Source organism: Caretta caretta, chromosome 7 (genome assembly GCF_965140235.1).
Source record: "Caretta caretta isolate rCarCar2 chromosome 7, rCarCar1.hap1, whole genome shotgun sequence".
In the NCBI taxonomy this organism is placed as follows: Eukaryota; Metazoa; Chordata; order Testudines; family Cheloniidae; genus Caretta; species Caretta caretta.
The window spans coordinates 118,864,483-118,876,413 of record NC_134212.1 but is presented as its reverse complement, the minus strand read 5'-3'; the positions used below and the strand labels follow the sequence as shown (position 1 = coordinate 118,876,413).

The following is an 11,931-nucleotide window of genomic DNA, read 5'->3' as shown; positions in this document are numbered from 1 at the left end:
TGCTTCTAACTAAGGTCCAGGCCACACTCTCTGTGATGTCTGTGGGAGTTTGGCTGCTGACTGCAATCGGAGCAGGAAGTCCCTTGTGGGAAATGCCTCATTCTCAGACTTGAGTTAGTCTGGGTGGTAACTGCTTTCGTTCAGGGATTTTCCCTGATCATCCTAGCTGCGCTTCCAGACTATGATTCACGGTGGGGGCTGTGCACCAGCCCTTGTTTCTGAAAGACAGACCTACCATGGAGGAGGCTTATGGGGCACCTAAGCAGGTTGTGGATCACTGTTGCCTGGCCCTGACCTGGTAGTTTTTAGCTGTTTGGCCCAGGTAACTGCTCTGTTATACCAATCAGCCTTTAATTTAGTCACACACAACTGTCCGGTTTTGCTTTGCGATTTACCTGCTGGAGCTATTTGTATCCACACAGTGCATCAGCAGTTTGTTTTTGTTTTGTTTTTCAAATGGGTCCTATCATCCTCCCTTACCCTTTCTCACCTATTATCTACCTCATCTCACTACCCTTAGCCCTTCCGCCGAGTGGAGTCTTTTCTTCTAGTTAAACAAAAAACGCCTTAACTTTTTTTTTTAAATCAGTAGACACTAGGGTTGCCAGTTTTGGTTGGACGTATTCCTGGAGGTTTCATCACATGACCATCTTTAATTAAAGATTCATCTTTATTTCCTGGAGACTCCAGGACCATCCTGGAGGGTTGGCGAACCTAGTACTAAATGCATTCTCTGCTGCTTGAGCAGAGCATGCCTGTGTAAAGGGAGTTATCGCGAATGTAGACGAGTGGGTGTGAGCAGCGCTCATTGAAACTACTGCCACCATCTTTAAAAACATATTGAAATAACCGGTTTCAGAGTAGCAGCCGTGTTCGTCTGTATCCGCAAAAAGAACAAGGGGACTTGTAGCACCTTAGAGACGAACAAATTTATTTGCGCATAAGCTTACGTGAGCTGCAGGATGAAGTGAAGTCCTCCTTTTCTTTATACTGAAATAATACTTTCTGGGAGGGGGGAAGAAGCATTCCAACCAGTCAGTGGAGTGTTGCTAAGAAATCAAGCCCTTGATGCTTTAGATAAGGTAGGAAAAGGTGCTGATTTACCCATTTCATCTTTCACATGGAAACTTGACTAGTTAAAAGAAACGGAGTTCTTGTGGCATCTGTCCTCCTTCTCTTTTTGCGGATACAGACTAACACGGCTGCTACTCTGAAACTTGACTAGTTAAGAGCCCTTGATGATGATCCTCATTCTAAAGGGCATTTGTTTAGAGGCAAACTCTCTTCAGAAATAGGCTTGGTAAACCATTGTGCCCCCTCTTTCTTTCTCCATTCTTTTTTAGTGCATTCATTTTAGAGCTGAGCTTTGGTTCATAGAACATTCTTTCTTGCTTAAAAATCCTGGACACACACACATCCATATGATTAAACAGAATATATTATTCTGCCTGGGTCTAATTTGGGTAATAAATCAGAAATCTCACTGTAGGTTCTCCAATGCCAGTTGAGCCATCTAACAAGTTTCTCCTTCCATTGCTCTGTTAATTCTTTTCTCCAAAGAACTCCTGGTTATCTACTAGACTTTGATTGAGGGAAAGCTGCAATAATGAATGAATATGTACATAAATTAAGGTTTATTTTCAGATGACCTGGCCTTCTGTGTCGTTTGTTTTTTCTTTTAATTTCGAACAGAAGGGTGTTCATTGAACACACCATTATGTCATCGTCGTAGCTCTGTAAACATAGGTGGAAATCAGAGTTGGAAGACTTTTTTTTTTTTTTTTTTTAGGCCAACCTCCATCTTGTGACAGTGGCCTTAATTTTATCACAGAGTCCATAGGAGTTAAAGACAGACAAGAACAATTAAGTCCTCTATAGTATCTGCTGAACACAATGTGCATTATTTGGATAGGACGGATGGTCTTGTGTTAAAGGCAATAGATTGGGACGAATGAGAGCTGGGTATAATTCCTGGCTCTTCCATTGCTATTCTACATGACCTTGGGCAAAATCACTCAATCTCCTTGTGCCCCCATCTCCTATTTGTAAAATGGGGATAATGATGTTTCCTTTCTCCTGTCCTATGTCTGTTCAGGTCAGGAGCAAACTTTTTGGCCTGAGAGCCACATTGGGGAATAGAAACTGTATGACTGGCGATGAATGCTCACAAAATAGGGGTTGGAGTGCGGGATGGGGTGTGGGCTCTGGGGTGGGGCTGGGGTTGAGGAGTTTGGGGTGTAGAAGGGTGCTCTGGGCTGGGACCGAGGGGTTCAGCAGGCAGGAGGGGGATCAGGGCTGGGGCAGGGGTGCACGTTCTGGCTGCAGGTGCAGGCTCTGGGGTGGGGCTGGGGATGAGAGGTTTGGGGTGCAGGAGGGTGCTCCGGGCTGGGATCAAGGGGTTTGGAGAGTGCGAGGAGGATCAGGGCTGGAGCAGGGGGTTGGGGCATGGGGTAGAGACTCGGGGGGCGCAAGCTCCAAGCGACGCTTACTTCAAGCAGCTCCCGGAAGCAGTGGTATGTCCCTTCTCTGGCTCCTATGCAGAAGTGCGGCCAGGCAGCTCTGAACGCTGCCCCCTCTACAGGCACCACCCCTGCAGCTCCCATTGGAGTGCCTAGGAGCCAGAGCAGGGCCATGCCACGGCTTCCGGGAGCCGTGTGGTGTGGCCCCCGACCTGACGCCCTGGCCAGTGTGCCGGGGCCGAGCCACGTGGTGTGGCTTGCGGGCTGGATCCGGTCCATGGGTCATAGTTTGCCCATCCCTGGTTTAGGTAGTCCCTACCTTGGAAAGAATACAATCTCAGCACAGCACCTAGCACAATGGGGTTCTGATTTCAGTTCGGGCCTCTTGGGGCTGCCATAATTCTGATGATGATTAATTCCAGGCCATTTTCTAGCAGTCTTCTACCAAAGTCTGATTTAAAATCTAGATGTCTTGGCTTCCATGTAAAGTAGCTAATACTACACAGAAGGCAGGTATGCTGTTGTGACAGATGCCATCAATGTGTTACAGTATCACAGAAGGAGGCTCAAAGTTTTCCAAGTACTCTCTGCTGCTTCCGACTGGTCATTTGGGAATAGCTACACACAGTGGTGGGAATCACCATAGTTCCATTGACTTCAGTTGCAATTCTTATTTGTAAATGTTACAATGTTCCCCTTGTCGTCGTGATCAAGGTTGAGGGTTCCTTTCTGCCTGATTACTCTCTTGCATGGAGCCTGCCTGGCTCCAGGAGGTGCTGCTCCGCTTCTCTGGCACAGGAGTGGGCAGAGGTGGGGAAGGGGCTAAGCCTTGGTTCCACCACTCTTTCACAACACCAAGCCAGCACAGCTGATCTGGCGCACCAGGGGATGTAACCTGTGTGGCGCGCAGGCTCCTCCCCCCACTCCCCGCCACACAAGTGGTGTGTTTTGGGGGTGGGAACCAGGTACCATATGTGGATTTGAAACAATTTTCCAATGAGTAAATGTCATTTTGACTAAATCAGCATATTTTTTTTGCAAAATCTTCTAGTCTTCATCCCATCTCGATGAACCTCCCTAACGCATAGATCGACTGTGCACATGATATGGGATTTGTCCCCAAGACGCTCCCAGATGTGTGTCTCCTTCTCCCTCTCCCTTCCCCCCACAAACACACATGCAGCTGAGACAGCCGTCCTTCGACAGCGTGCTTTTGGAAATTGCTGTAATGCTTTTCCCCTTCCAGGAGAAATCCATGTGGTGACCTTTGTGATGTGATTTTTTTTCCCATCGCTATCACGATGAAGCTGGAAGCAGAGGCAAAATTATAGCTGTTGTGAAGCTATTCTGTTTGGTCCCATTTCTGCACCGGTTAATTCACTATTACAGTAACTGCCAGAGCCTTGTCATTTGCCATAGAAAATGGTCTCTTCCAGGATAATCCTTCTATGGTTTTCTAGCTAATGTCAAATCCAACAAGCTTGTCAAAAGGGTTCAGAAATCCACCCTCATTAAATGCAAAAAAACCCAAACCTATTATTTTATTGCAAAGAAGTTATAAGACAGTGTTTGTGTATGACTGAGACGTAACTAAATGATTGCATTGTTTTTGCAAGAGTTAATGGGTGTTAACAATCTGAGTCAATGGGCTTGTCTACCCAGTGAGGCAATGCAAACCAGTGGGGTGTGAATTCAAATACACATCAAGGTATGCTCTAACTAGCCCCTGTAAATCCTGCTGGCACACATTAAAGGTTTCCTAGTGCATGTTAGCACAATACCATTTCAAACGGTATTAATGTGCACTAAGTAACTACAAGAATTAGTGCACAACACATTGGTGTTCACTAAAATTCACATGACTGCGCTGTACATCGTGTAGCCAATCTCCATGAATTTGGGGTACAAAGAAGGCACATTGGGCCTCTAGTTAGAATCTACATTCAAATGCAGTAGGGAAGAACATAAGAATGGCCATACTGCGTCATACCAATGGTCCGTCTAGCCAAGTATCCTGTCTTCCGCCAGTGGCAGATAGTTCAGAGGGAATTAACAGAATAGGGCAATTATCAAATGATCCATCCCCGTTGTCCAGTCCCAGCTTCTGGCAGTCTGAGGTTTAGGGACGCTCAGAGCATGTGATTGCATCACTGACCATTTTGGCTAATAGCTATTGATGGACCTGTCCTCCATGGACTTATTTAATTATTTTTGAACCCAGTTACACTTTTTGTCTTCACAACATGCCATGGCAGTAAGTTCCACAGGTTTGACTGTGTGCTGTGCGAGGTACTTCCTTGTGTGTGTTTAAAGCCTGCTGCCTTTTAATTTCCTTGGGGGTGACCCCTGGTTCTTGTGTTACATGACGGAGTAAATAACACTTTCTTTTTTCACCTTCTCCACACCATTCATCACTTTTATAGATCTCCATCATATCTCCCCTTAGTCACCTCTCTTCCAAGCTGAACAGTCCCAGTCTCTTTAATCGGTCCTCGTATGGAAGTTGTCCCCTACTCCTCCTCATTTTTGTTGCCATTCTCCATATCTTTTCTACTTCTAATATCTTTTTTTGAGATGGGGTGACTAAATCTGCACACAGTGTTCAAAGTGTGGGTGTCCCATGGTTTTATATAGAGGCAATGTATTTTCGGTCTTATTATCTATCCCTTTCTTTATGATTCCCAGCTCTGTTCGCTTTTTTTTGATTGTCGCTGGACATTGAGCAGATGTTTTCAGACCACTATCCACAATGATTTCAAGATCATTCTTGGGTGATAACAGCTAATTTAGACTGTATGGCAAAAAATAATCCTAGCGATACAATATGCATTACGTTGCATTTATCAACATTAAATTTCCTCTACCATTCTGTTGCCCACTCACCCAGTTTTGTGAGGTTTCAGAGGAACAGCCGTGTTAGTCTGTATTCGCAAAAAGAAAAGGAGTACTTGTGGCACCTTAGAGACTAACCAATTTATTTGAGCATGAGCTTTCGTGAGCTACAGCTCACTTCATCAGATGTTTACCGTGGAAACTGCAGCAGACTTTATATACACACAGAGAATATGAAACAATACCTCCTCCCACCCCACTGTCCTGCTGGTAATAGCTTATCTAAAGTGATCAACAGGTGGGCCATTTCCAGCACAAATCCAGGTTTTCTCACCCTCCACCCCCCACACAAATTCACTCTCCTGCTGGTGCTGGCCCATCCAAAGTGACAACTCTTTACATAATCAAGTAGGGCTATTTCCTGCATAGATCAAGGTTTTCTCACATCCCCCCCACCCCCATACACACACAAACTCACTCTCCTGCTGGTAATAGCTCATCTAAACTGACCACTCTCCAAGTTTAAATCCAAGTTAAACCAGAACATCTGGGGGGGGGGGAGGGGGGGTAGGAAAAAACAAGAAGAAACAGGCTACCTTGCATAATGACTTAGCCACTCCCAGTCTCTATTTAAGCCTAAATTAATAGTATCCAATTTGCAAATGAATTCCAATTCAGCAGTTTCTCGCTGGAGTCTGGATTTGAAGTTTTTTTGTTTTAAGATAGCGACCTTCATGTCTGTGATTGCGTGACCAGAGAGATTGAAGTGTTCTCCGACTGGTTTATGAATGTTATAATTCTTGACATCTGATTTGTGTCCATTTATTCTTTTACGTAGAGACTGTCCAGTTTGACCAATGTACATGGCAGAGGGGCATTGCTGGCACATGATGGCATATATCACATTGGTGGATGTGCAGGTGAACGAGCCTCTGATAGCGTGGCTGATGTTATTAGGCCCTGTGATGGTGTCCCCTGAATAGATATGTGGGCACAATTGGCAACGGGCTTTGTTGCAAGGATAAGTTCCTGGGTTAGTGGTTCTGTTGTGTGGTATGTGGTTGTTGGTGAGTATTTGCTTCAGGTTGCGGGGCTGTCTGTAGGCAAGGACTGGCCTGTCTCCCAAGACTTGTGAGAGTGTTGGGTCATCCTTTAGGATAGGTTGTAGATCCTTAATAATGCGTTGGAGGGGTTTTAGTTGGGGGCTGAAGGTGACCGCTAGTGGCGTTCTGTTATTTTCTTTGTTAGGCCTGTCCTGTAGTAGGTAACTTCTGGGAACTCTTCTGGCTCTATCAATCTGTTTCTTTACTTCTGCAGGTGGGTATTGTAGTTGTAAGAAAGCTTGACAGAGATCTTGTAGGTGTTTGTCTCTGTCTGAGGGGTTGGAGCAAATGCGGTTGTATCGCAGAGCTTGGCTGTAGACGATGGATCGTGTGGTGTGGTCAGGGTGAAAGCTGGAGGCGTGCAGGTAGGAATAGCGGTCAGTAGGTTTCCGGTATAGGGTGGTGTTTATGTGGCCATTGTTTATTAGCACTGTAGTGTCCAGGAAGTGGATCTCTTGTGTGGACTGGACCAGGCTGAGGTTGGTGGTGGGATGGAAATTGTTGAAATCGTGGTGGAATTCCTCAAGGGCTTCTTTTCCATGGGTCCAGATGATGAAGATGTCATCAATATAGCGCAAGTAGAGTAGGGGCTTTAGGGGACGAGAGCTGAGGAAGCGTTGTTCTAAATCAGCCATAAAAATGTTGGCATACTGTGGGGCCATGCGGGTACCCATAGCAGTGCCGCTGATCTGAAGGTATACATTGTCCCCAAATGTGAAATAGTTATGGGTAAGGACAAAGTCACAAAGTTCAGCCACCAGGTTAGCCGTGACATTATCGGGGATAGTGTTCCTGACGGCCTGTAGTCCATCTTTGTGTGGAATGTTGGTGTAGAGGGCTTCTACATCCATAGTAGCCAGGATGGTGTTATCAGGAAGATCACCGATGGATTGAAGTTTCCTCAGGAAGTCAGTGGTGTCTCGAAGGTAGCTGGGAGTGCTGGTAGCGTAGGGCCTGAGGAGGGAGTCTACATAGCCAGACAATCCTGCTGTCAGGGTGCCAATGCCTGAGATGATGGGGCGCCCAGGATTTCCAGGTTTATGGATCTTGGGTAGTAGATAGAATATCCCAGGTCGGGGTTCCAGGGGTGTGTCTGTGCGGATTTGATCTTGTGCTTTTTCAGGAAGTTTCTTGAGCAAATGCTGTAGTTGCTTTTGGTAACTCTCAGTGGGATCATAGGGTAATGGCTTGTAGAAACTCGTGTTGGAGAGCTGCCGAGCAGCCTCTTGTTCATATTCCGACCTATTCATGATGACAACAGCACCTCCTTTGTCAGCCTTTTTGATTATGATGTCAGAGTTGTTTCTGAGGCTGTGGATGGCATTGCGTTCCGCATGGCTGAGGTTATGGGGCAAGTGATGCTGCTTTTCCACAATTTCAGCCCGTGCACGTCGGCGGAAGCACTCTATGTAGAAGTCCAGTCTGCTGTTTCGACCTTCAGGAGGAGTCCATCTAGAATCCCTCTTTCTGTAGTGTTGGCAGGGAGACCTCTGTGGATTAGTATGTTGTTCAGAGGTATTTTGGAAATATTCCTTGAGACGGAGACGTCGAAAATAGGATTCTAGGTCACCACAGAACTGTATCATGTTCGTGGGGGTGGAGGGGCAGAAGGAGAGGCCCCGAGATAGAACAGCTGCTTCTGCTGGGCTGAGAGCATAGTTGGATAGGTTAACAATATTGCTAGGTGGGGTGAGGGAACCATTGCTGTGGCCCCTTGTAGCATGTAGTAGTTTAGAAAGTTTAGTGTCTTTTTTCTTTTGTAGAGAAGCAAAGTGTGCGTTGTAAATGGCTTGTCTAGTTTTAGTAAAATCCAGCCACGAGGAAGTTTGTGTGGAAGGTTGGTTCTTTATGAGAGTATCCATTTTTGAGAGCTCATTCTTAATCTTTCCCTGTTTGCTGTAGAGGATCTTGATCAGGTGATTCCGCAGTTTCTTTGAGAGCGTGAGGCACAAGCTGTCAGCATAGTCTGTGTGGTATGTAGATTGTAATGGATTTTTGACCTTCAGTCCTTTTGGTACGATGTCCATCTGTTTGCATTTGGAAAGGAAGATGATGTCTGTCTTTTTTCCAGTTTTGTGAGATCCTTTTGTAACACTTCACAGTCAGCTTTGGAAGTAACGGTCTTGACTAATTTTGAATATCCTTTATAAACATTGCCACCTCACTGTTTACCGCTTTCCCGGTCTGTTTATGTTGAATGTTGAACAGCACTGGTCCCAGTACAGATTTTTGGGGGAACCCACTGTTTACAATATGCCAGTGTGAAAACTGATCATTTATTCTTAAACTGTGTTTCCTGTCTTTTAACCAGTTCCTGATCCACAAAAGGACCTTCCCTCTAATCCCATGACTGCTCACTTTGCTTAAGAGCTTTTGGTTTGGGATCTTGTCAAAGGCTTTCTGAAAGTCCAAGCATACTGGGTCACCTTTGTCCACATGCTGGTTGACCTCCTCAAAGAATTCTAATAGACTGGTGAGGCACAAGTTCCCTTTGCAAAAGCTGCATTTACTCTTCCCGAATCTATCCTGCTCCTCTATGTATCTGATCATTCTGTGTGTTACTATTGTTTCAACCAATTTTCCTGGGACTCGAGGCTTATTAGCCTGTAATTGTCAGGGTCACCTCTGGAGCATTTTTTTTTTAAATCAGTATTACATTAGCTATCCTCCAGTCTTCTGGTATAGAGTCTGATTTAGGCGATAGGTTACATACCATAGATTCATATTTGAGTTCCTTCAGAACTCTTGGATGAAGACCATCTGGTCCTGGTGACTTATTACTGCTTGATTTATCAATTTGTTTCAAAACCTCCTTGACAGCCATCTCAATCTGGGACAGTTCCTCAGGTTTGTCCCCTAAAAAGGTACCTCGATCAATTCGCCCAATTCAGTCACTGCTGAAAAAATACAGTTGCAAGTTTTATAGGTGCAAGTTACACCCATTCCAAGGGGGCAAACCTGTTCCTAAATGGACTTGCCCCACAAGCTCCTTCTCTTGTCTCTGCTCCTGCATCCATATTCTCCAGTCTTCCCAGGGGTATAAAGTCCGTATAGTGAAGAGTAAAAAGAAAAGGAGTACTTGTGGCACCTTAGAGACTAACCAATTTATTTGAGCATAAGCTGTGGATCCGATGAAGTGAGCTGTAGCTCACGAAAGCTTATGCTCAAATAAATTGGTTAGTCTCTAAGGTGCCACAAGTACTCCTTTTCTTTTTGCGAATACAGACTAACATGGCTGTTACTCTAAATAGTGAAGAGTGCATTTCTGCTTATTGCTGTTGGGCCTCTTGGCTGTTCTGTGATTCTGATGATGCATTGCCAAGAGGAGAGCGTCTTTCCCAACACACATCAAACTGGCTGCTGTAAGAAGATCTCGATTTTAAAATGAATATTAAAAAGAATTACTATTATAACTAAATAGCTTTTTTTTTTTTTTGAATGACAGGGCCTTTTTCTATGACACCATGTTCTGGAGGCAGTTTGTGTGCACCAGACTGAGGTTTTTTTTTTTTCAGCCTCTGTTAGACAAGCCTCCTCTTTTCTTAGCTACTGTGGGGAATGTGTATTTGGAAGAAGGTCTGTGTTGAGAAGGCATTGGGAGCTGAGAATTCTTGCCTGGGGACTCCAACTGTTCTCAGAAGTTCTCTTCCTAACCACAGTATCAAGTACTTAGTGCAGGACAGCAGGTTTATTGCTTGGATTTAGAGGAGCATATTAATGCCACTGAATTATGTCTAAACTTGGGGCTTAAATTCTCTGAGTATTACCCAAAGCCCCCTCACCGTCAACATGCTATAAAAACTCCAGGGGGGGTGGGGTGTCAAAATATTATAGTGCTGGCTGAATTTAAGCCCTGTTTAAACTCCTAAGAAGATGTCAAACATAATCATTCCCAAGCTAATTAAATAAGCTTCCAAGCTTCTAAACAGAGCTGGTGGAAAACTTTCCAACATAATGCATTTCCCGGCAGAAAAAATGTTTTGTCAAAATAAAGACTTTCTGTGGGAGTGTCAATTTCAATGGAATTTTATTCAGAAAAAAATCAAAATAAAGATTTTTAATGGGATCAAAACTTTCCATTAGAGCCTTATTGGAAGAGAACACTTTGATTTTTTTAGTAAAATTTAAAAATTACTGTTTGCTTAGAAACTTTTTTTATTATATAAAATTTTTAAAACAAAATCCGAATGAAACACTTTCATTGTATCAAAATGGAAACTTTTGTTTGACCCAAAATGAAATGTCTTTGAAAATGTCATTTTGCGGGATAGTTCAAAATTCTTTGTTCAATTCAGAATCAAAACAAATTTCAAATTGTGGAATTTACCATGAAATGGAAATTCCTGTTCCCACACAGCCCTTCGTCTGGGTGCATGTTCAAACAAATCCCCAGAAGCGTCTCAAGTTCCCCCATCACTGAGTATGTTGCAGTGTCTAAATCTGATCTGTTCTGCCTGGCATTTTATCATTAGAGTGGTGTGATACTATAGGGGTTCCCCCAGACCAGGAAGGGGTTGTGTCTGCCCTATAACCCTGGGTGCCTCTGTGATGTTGTCACAACTGGGACATGGGCAGTCTGACCCAGTGGTTGGAGCAGGAGTCAGGAGTCAGGCCAAGTCAGATACCAGGAGGTCAAAGTCCAAGACAGGCCAGAGGGCAAACCAAAAGTCTAGTGTCAGGAGGCAGGCAGGGTAGGATTTACCTGTAGACAAAATTGAGAGCAGAACCCCTAATTGGTGACCAGAGTCAGGCCAGGATGCCTGGAGGGAAGGAGCAGAAAGCACAAGACACACTGTCCATGCAGCTGGGATCCATCTTGCTCAGGACGACTTCCTGTTCCTGTGCTGGGTTTATAGAGAAGCTGTGAACCAATCTGGACCCCCAGCATTCTGCCAGTCAGATTCCTGGACTGGAGTCCCCCGTTGAGGTTCAGCTTCTATTCTAGCGATGGTTAGCTGGTGACTGGGTGGCAGGCTGGAACCTACTCGCTCCCAATAGCCCGCCCTGTAGACCAAGTCCCAAGACTTGTGGTTCCTGGCAGTTGTGCAGCGTTGGCTCAGAGCCCTGACACCAGTAGCCTGCTCAGAGCATAATGATTTTACCCTGGCTTTGACCTTGCAGAGAGTCACCAGCACCCCTTCCAGTCCTGAGTCCCTGCAAAACCATCTTTTCTGCAGTGCTCAGCCCCTCGGACAGCAGCACTCACAGGAAGGGGTTGTCTTATCAAGTTCGCTGCTCCTTTAAAGAATCAATATGCAGTGCCAGCCTCGTAGTTTGGCTGAGGGTTTTACTCCTCAGTTTGAAACACCACATTGAGATGGTTGTGTAATAAAGCAAGATTCCGTTTGTTGGATAGGTCAGTGATAACAAGTAGACATAACTGGGACAGAAATGGTTACAACCAAACAATAGTAAAAATACATTTCTAAGACTAAAACCAACATAACAAACCAGAGTCTTTTCTTCACAGTAGACTTCTTACTACAGTCATTCTTCCAGCATGGTTGGCCAGTCCTTAGCCAGAATCCAACACAGAG

At 44.8% G+C, this 11,931-nt stretch overlaps 1 long non-coding RNA gene across 2 annotated transcripts in view; it reads left to right on the top strand.

Moving 5' to 3' along the window:
• Positions 1-11,931, top strand: part of LOC142072837 (uncharacterized) — a 232,032-nt gene that overhangs the window by 133,143 nt on the left and 86,958 nt on the right. The window lies entirely within an intron of this gene.